Here is an 8084-nt window from a genome sequence, read left to right as displayed (position 1 = left end):
CACACTATCAGCATCACTGACATGTTTCATCATTTAAAAACACTTCCTGTCACTGTGGTGGTCAGTGTTTGAGCAGTTATGATATCAGGGACAATCTACACACGTGTGACAATACTGAACATGTCACATGACACACCTTAACCCTTTAAAGCCGGTCGGAGCGGGCACGCTCCGTTTTGCGTAATTATTTTTAAATCCCGGTAGCACTGCAAACACGTAAGCCAGCGCAATAATTCTTTTTGCATATGAATCCGGAGGAGTTGTACTTACATCTTATGCCATCAGCTTGCCCTAGGTCACGGTTTCCTTCCACATATAGCTTTGCAAATATTGCATAAAAAGCACTTGCAGCAACAAAAACATAATATTCCAGAAACACGCTTTGCCGATCCGATCAGCTGTTCGTAACACTTCCTACATCCATCAGCGCAAACTACCATATGTCCGCCATGACCTGCCCAAAACTGGAAGTGACGTCATTTTTGCTGTGTAGTTTTTTTTTACCATCAGGGCCTTGTAAGCCTATACTGGTGTTTTTAAAAGTTATGTTTGACTTTATGACTTTCTGTGTCGTTTCTGGGATGCTTAGGACTCAAATTGCACTGCTGCAAATAGTTTATTTTGATGCATATGCTGCTTTTTTTTGCAAATTTGCATTATAATATTTATTTTCGTTTTTCCTGCAGTATATAAAAATTGGTGTATTTCAAAAATAAGACTATGAAGACACTCACAATACATTTCCTGTGGTGGGAAACTATTTTGTGCAACTTTTTTGTATTTACAGTTTTGAGGGATAAGCCTCTTAAATTTCTCTAACTAGAAATATATGTTAAAAAAACAAAAACGATTTTCATTTACGTGTTACGTGTCACTTTATTGAAAATTATAAAATGGTATCCTGTCTTCCGGATTGTTTTGAGTTCAGCGACAGACACACTTCTGAGAACTTAGCAGAAGAGCTGCTCACGAACGAAATGGCTCTCAGAGCCAAGAGTTCGGAGCCGAAAGAGCCAGTTCTCCAAAAAGAGCCAGAAATCCCATCACTAGTACATACAAGGCAGCTCAGTTGACCATAAATTGTATGGGTGTGCATTTATTTCTGCATATTTAGCAAAAATGTGCCATTTCTTCACTTAGTCATTGTTGCTCTTCAGTTTGCAAACCTTTCCTTAAACAGCATGTTTAGATATTCTTTTGTTCTCCTTGCCTGTTGAATGGTGGGGAGGCCATAATGTTTAACTACAGGCACATTCCATATGAGATCCTGGTTTCCTTATCTTGTGAAGGACGTTCATCCCCCCCCCCCCGGCCATTTAGGGGCTCCCCTATGCTTGTATATGGTGAACCATTAAAGTTAAGCCATATAAGGGTGTGGAGAGATGACCTTTGGATAACTAGGAAATGTGGTTAAACAGTTGTAAGAATATATTGTGTGGCAGAAAGTCATGTATACAAAGACATACACACACACATATGCATGCACACACACAGTGCCTTAGTTTTTATGGCACGCCACAGGGGTTTATGGTGGGGGGTTGTGTAACTGAGTTGAATAAAAGACCGTGAGAGGAGACTGAAGTTTGGAGTGTTGGCTACAGGGGTGCTTTTGTTAGCTCTCTGAGCACAGTCTCCCCTTGCAAGTAAAAACATACAAGTGGCTCTTGTGTTCTGTTTGCAGTCTCTCATGGTCTAATTGCAGCAGTGTCGCATGTTTGGACCCAACAGAGATGTTAGTGACATCACAGCTGTACGTATTGATCTGATCAATATGGAAGTTCATGTTTCTGTGATTGGATCAGTTTTAAAAGCAGCTGTTTTTTTATAGAATGACAGAAACATGAGATGTTGAGTGTTTTTAATATTTTATACACTGAATACTAGTGGATGTCTACTTATTCAGCCATGATGGAAACATCCCATTAAGAAAGAGAAATCAAACATTTGGATTAATTTTAATGAGCTCAGACTTGTTGAAAATGCAGAGGAGCTTCAGAGAAACACAACATACTGAGATTCACTGTGAAGCTGAGTGGAAAAAAGACAGAAAAACAACATGTGGATCCTGGAATAATGGGAGCTTCCATCTTTAAAGGACAGAAGAGGAAGAAGTTTACAAGGAATCATTTAGAAGAGTTTCAAACATCAACTGATTGAATCCATGAATCTGAAAACGTGTTTGTGAGTGAAAGAGACAGACATGTACAGACTGAACTATCTGTTCAACAGTCAGAGTGTTTCTCTAACAGGAGACACTCTTTACACTCCACTCAGCACAGGGACACTGAGGCACCAGGAGACCAGAGTCTAAACCCAGGATAAAGAGTTTGAGTGAATGTGGTGTTGAAGGTGTGGAGGTGGATCAGAGTGTCAGAGGAGACTCTGTAGAAGGACAGAGTGCCAGCAGGACAGTCCACATACACTGCTGCTCTGTTAGAGACAGAGGAGGAGGAGGAGGAGGAGATGGGTGATGATGTCTTATTGTGACAGACAGAACGAGGACCATCATCAGTACAGTACAGACTCCAGGACTGATCATTGAATCCAAACAAACAATCTTCACCGTATCCTTTCCTTTCGATGCTTCTGTAACTCACTGATATCCAAACACTTCCTCTCCATTCGACCTCCCAGTAACAGCGACCAGTCAGACCATTTCCACACAGCAGCTGAGGACGATCAAATCTGTCTGGATGATCAGGATATGACTGAACCTCCTTCATGTATGTCACCTTCCTGTTGTTGTCAGACAGTTGGAGCTTTGTGTGCACTGTGTTTGTGTCGATTGTGAGTTGACAGGAATCTGATGGAGAGAACAAACACAATCTAGCTGCAGTTATTGATCCATCATCTGTTCATTGATTGACACTTTGATGATGACTCCTGACATGATGAAGATGGTTGAATGTGTGCTGCTTTGTTTTCATGAATCCCATTAAAAACACACTTACACTTCCTCAGACCTGGTCTCAACCATCTGACTCCAGCAGGCTCCACCCTGAAAGGAGGAGGGGGGTCAGAGCAGCACAGTCAGCATGCACACATGGACATTACATGGCTCTCACACACATACTGTTAGACAGTGATAAAGGAACAGTCCAACATTTTCAGAAATACACTTCTAATAACCATGGTAACTTAGGCTTCCCCTCTAACGCAGGTGCAGTCAATGGCAGTTAAGCAATTGAGACATTTTAATATTTTAATTGTCATGGTCGGGGTGAGTGGCAGTGTTTTTTCACTTTGCTGTGGTCGCCACCTCTGGGCCGAGCCCTCATCATCTCACTTCTTGTTCACATCTGGTGGTGATTCCAGCCAGTTGTATTTAAAACCAGCGCACGTTACTAGTTTTTGCTAGATCGTCTGCTAACCCACACTAGTGCTTGGCCATCTTGCTCCATAGTGAGTTCAAATACTTGTTTATACTTACCTTGTTCTTTCCTGTGTTCTAGTTATTCCACACATCTACTACTACTACTCGCCCTTGAACCACGACCCTCCCCGACTCCCACTCTGGCTCACGCTTCATGTTCACAGCTCCCAAGCATAACTCTTATGTTTGTAAGGAGAGCTTTGTTAGAAAATCTAGTACTGTGCCTCTGAGCTATTTGGGGGCCATTAGCCGCCTTAACTGCTCTTGTTAGCATTGAACACTAACAGCACTAAGTACCAATGTCGTTTCCCTTGCTTTTAAGCTAGATGAGCAGTTAATGCCAAGTAGTATTGAGGTTATTTTTGAGAGAGAATACAAATGTGCTTAAAGTGCATTTCCTTAAAGTTATTAAGCAGTTGAAGGTTAAAATTGCTACAGTATCTCTTTGCTCACTCAGGAGACCCAGACAAACAAACAGGCAGGAAGCACTTTTATTCCTGGCCACAGAAACAGAATGTTAACTGGATTGTTTGAAACAATTGAGGGTGGCCTTAGGTCTGATATCGGCTCATGTTTCTTCTTATGCACCTTTCTGGACATCTCTGTATATGGTAGGGTGACCAACCGTCCTCTTTTCCCCAGACATGTCCACTTTTAACGTTCTGTCCGGGGCGTCCGGGGGATTTTCGGGATTGATAAAAATGTCTGGGTTTTCCTACAGTCTGACAGATTACCCATATGTGTGGCGTCATCCCCAAACTGCTGGTTTGTGAGTGCTTGTTCTGCGCTCACAGACTAGACAGACAATGCGCAGCAACGCGCCTAATGATGTTTAAAAGATCCCAAAGCACAAGTGCATCTTTTCAGAAAAACTGCAAAAGAAATTTCCCTTGTACCGACCCAGTACTGGTAATTTTTCTTATGCAGATGAGGCATTATTTCTGTACCATTATTTAATTGCAGAGGCTTTTAAGTCATTTTTTGCACTTGTTGACTTGTAAAAGCCTATATGACATATTTTATTTCACAATTCATTATCCGCACACAGAAGGCATCATTTAAATATGTTTCTTTAAGCAAGTTCTTCATGACTGAGCCAAGTGTCCTCTTTTTTGGAAATCAAAATATGGTCATCCTAGTATAGGGGTGGCCAACCCACTGCTCTTTGTCTGGTTTCACGCGGCTCGTATGTTCATATCAAAGTTTGTGTTTGTGTTTTAGGGTTTTTTTATGTTGTTGTTTTAAAATGTGCGCGTTCGCTTCGCTTGAGTTCAATACGGTATTTTCATCAAATGCGCATGTGTGTGAGATGAAAATACCACAAAGTTTCCCAGTAGGAGCAAGTTCGCCCTTAAAATGGCAGGAAAAAAATGTACAGCAAAAAGAAAATATGAAGATGAACACAGGACGTTTTTAACAGAGTGGGAGAGTTTATATTTTTTTGTTGAACGCAATGGCAAGCCATTCTGCCTTATATGTCAGACATCATTAGCGCATTTCAAAGCTTCAAATCTTCAGCGCCACTTCAGCTCACTCCATGCTAACATCGACCAGGAATTTCCAAAAGCGACTGAACTTCGCAAGCACGAGTTGGCCACTTTGAAAAGTCAGGCAGAAAAGCAGATACAGTTTTTCCAAAAATTTACGAAGCGGTCAGAGACCATAACGCTCGCATCCTATCAGCTGGCTTGGAACATTGCACGGGCTAAAAAGCCATACAATGAAGGGGAGTTCGTTAAAAAATGCCTCAGTGACGTTGTTGAAATCTTGTCTCCTGAAAACAACAAATTAAAACGCATGGTATCAGATGTCCAACTGTCCCGCCACACTGTTGAACACAGAATATCGGACATTAACACGGCTATTGAATCATAGTTGCACTCTGACCTTCAAGCATGTGAGTATTTTAGTGTCGCATTGGATGAGAGATGTGATATACAAGACAAGCCTCAGTGGGCAATATTTGCACAGTCTGTGTCAAACGATTGTGTGATCAAAGAACTCCTGGATATTGTGCCATTAAAAGACAGAACCCGTGGCACAGATGTGAAAGAAACCATGATGGATGCATTTGAAAAAGCAAATCTGCCCATAACGAAATGAACTGCAATAGCCACGGATGGAGCACCAGCCATGATGGGATCTGTGAATGGGCTTGTGGGGCTGTGCAAAGCTGACCAAACTATTCCTGACTTTTGGAATTTCCACTGCATCATCCACATGGAGCAACTCGTGTCTAAATCATTGAATTTAGATAACGTCATGAAGCCTGTGATGGAAATCGTCAACTATATCCGCACACATGTGCTTAACCACAGGCAATTCAAGAATCTCATCGCTGAGCTGGACCAAGGACTTCCAGGTGACCTGCCGCTGCACTGCACTGTGAGGTGGCTGTCAAAAGGCCAGGTACTCTCTCGCTTCTTTGAGCTTTTGGATGCCGTGAAACTGTTTATGGAAAAGAAGGACAAGGACTATCCCGAGCTCTCGGACCTCAAGTGGATTATGGATCTGGCCGTTTTGGTCGACATGCTGTGTCACTTGGACAGACTGAACCTGACCCTGCAGGGTAAGTTAAAAATGCTGCCTGAGCTGGTGCAAAGTGTGTTTGCGTTTGTCAACAAACTGAAGCTGTTCAAGACACATATTCAAAAGGGAGATTTAACGCATTTTCCCACTCTGCTAAAAGCCAGCAGGCAAGTCGCCAGGGCTGCCCTGAGTAAGCAAAGAGCCAGATATGCAACGCTGATTGAAAACTTGCACGAAAGCTTCGTGACCCGGTTCCATGATCTACAATCGAAAAGGCCACAGATTACGTTCCTCGTCGACCCATTTAATGCAGAGACCGGCTGTTTGAAACCCTAACCCCCTAACCCTAACCCTATTTGTGGTTCAGTTGCACTGTCTTTTGCCTGCTGTTAATTCTTCAGGTCCACAATGTTCTGTTGGTCTTCATCAAGAGATTAACTGTCCTTTGAGCTTCTTCTCAGGATGGGGACAAGTGGGAGGTCAAGTTGTAAGATTTTAAGCCAAAATCTGGCCTGTTTTCTCCCAATTATGCTACTCTACTGGTTTAGGGTAGGGTGTGGAAAAGGAAACAGGGTCCCAGCAATTGCTGGTCCCCTGTTGGTGCACTCTCACTCGACTGGAGTGGGCATTGATGCCCCCTGATCAAAAAATTACCCATCTTGGGTTATAGTTGCTAGCTGTTTATGATTGAGCCCGTCGCGACGTTTCGGCGTTGTTTCGCCTTCATCAGGCTGGGCTCAATGATGTAGGGACTGTCTTGTCCTCTATTTATATGTTTCCCTTCACTTAGGTTTTCTTTGTGACTTTCTTGTCTTCTATTTCTCTGTTTCTTCTTACTTAGGTTTTTTTCTGCATTTTCTTAGCTTTTTCTGTGCTTTTTTCTGTTTTTCTCAACCCTGCTTGGGGAGTTCTATTTTTCTGTTTGTCTCAACCCTACTTGGGGAGCTTTTCTTTTATGTGCTTTCTTCTTAGCTTTCTCTGTACTTTTTTCTTAGTTTTTCTCTATTTTTCTTCTCTGTGTACCCTTTGTGACTCTCTTGTCATCTATTTCCATTTTTCCTCTTTGTTCTCTTGTTTTTATTCATGGCACCCCCTATTCCTTAGTCCACTCTTTTTCATCTTTATATTTCTGGCACCCCCATCTTTAGTAACCACTCTATTTAGGCTTCTTTTTCTGTTTTTCTGCTTTTCCATTTTTTAGGCTTTTTTTCTGTTTTTCTGGGGGGTGGGGGGGAGGGAGGGGGGATAGGTTAGGATTAGGGTAGGAGATATGGGCAGGGGCATCACCCACTCCACCGGGACCTGGCTGGTTAGGGTGTGGAAAAGGAAACAGGGTCCCAGCAATTGCTGGTCCCCTGTTGGTGCACTCTCACTCGACTGGAGTGGGCATTGATGCCCCCTGATCAAAAAATTACCCATCTTGGGTTATAGTTGCTAGCTGTTTATGATTGAGCCCGTCGCGACGTTTCGGCGTTGTTTCGCCTTCATCAGGCTGGGCTCAATGATGTAGGGACTGTCTTGTCCTCTATTTATATGTTTCCCTTCACTTAGGTTTTCTTTGTGACTTTCTTGTCTTCTATTTCTCTGTTTCTTCTTACTTAGGTTTTTTTCTGCATTTTCTTAGCTTTTTCTGTGCTTTTTTCTGTTTTTCTCAACCCTGCTTGGGGAGTTCTATTTTTCTGTTTGTCTCAACCCTACTTGGGGAGCTTTTCTTTTATGTGCTTTCTTCTTAGCTTTCTCTGTACTTTTTTCTTAGTTTTTCTCTATTTTTCTTCTCTGTGTACCCTTTGTGACTCTCTTGTCATCTATTTCCATTTTTCCTCTTTGTTCTCTTGTTTTTATTCATGGCACCCCCTATTCCTTAGTCCACTCTTTTTCATCTTTATATTTCTGGCACCCCCATCTTTAGTAACCACTCTATTTAGGCTTCTTTTTCTGTTTTTCTGCTTTTCCATTTTTTAGGCTTTTTTTCTGTTTTTCTGGGGGGTGGGGGGGAGGGAGGGGGGATAGGTTAGGATTAGGGTAGGAGATATGGGCAGGGGCATCACCCACTCCACCGGGACCTGGCTGGTTAGGGTGTGGAAAAGGAAACAGGGTCCCAGCAATTGCTGGTCCCCTGTTGGTGCACTCTCACTCGACTGGAGTGGGCATTGATGCCCCCTGATCAAAAAATTACCCATCT

General features: G+C 42.6%; 1 long non-coding RNA gene across 1 annotated transcript; it reads right to left on the bottom strand.

Annotated features, from left to right (window-relative positions):
* Positions 1-1841: 1841 nt before the first annotated feature.
* On the bottom strand, positions 1842-6452 carry LOC145430866 (uncharacterized). Its single transcript, XR_013911183.1, has 2 exons — positions 2952-6452; positions 1842-2803 (listed from the first exon to the last, which is right to left on the bottom strand). It is a non-coding gene; the product is annotated as an uncharacterized LOC145430866 (long non-coding RNA).
* Between the last annotated feature and the right edge of the window lie 1632 nt (positions 6453-8084).

This window comes from Astatotilapia calliptera, chromosome 9, assembly GCF_964374335.1.
Source record: "Astatotilapia calliptera chromosome 9, fAstCal68.1, whole genome shotgun sequence".
Classification (NCBI taxonomy): Eukaryota; Metazoa; Chordata; class Actinopteri; order Cichliformes; family Cichlidae; genus Astatotilapia; species Astatotilapia calliptera.
This window is presented reverse-complemented; position numbering and strand designations above follow the sequence as displayed.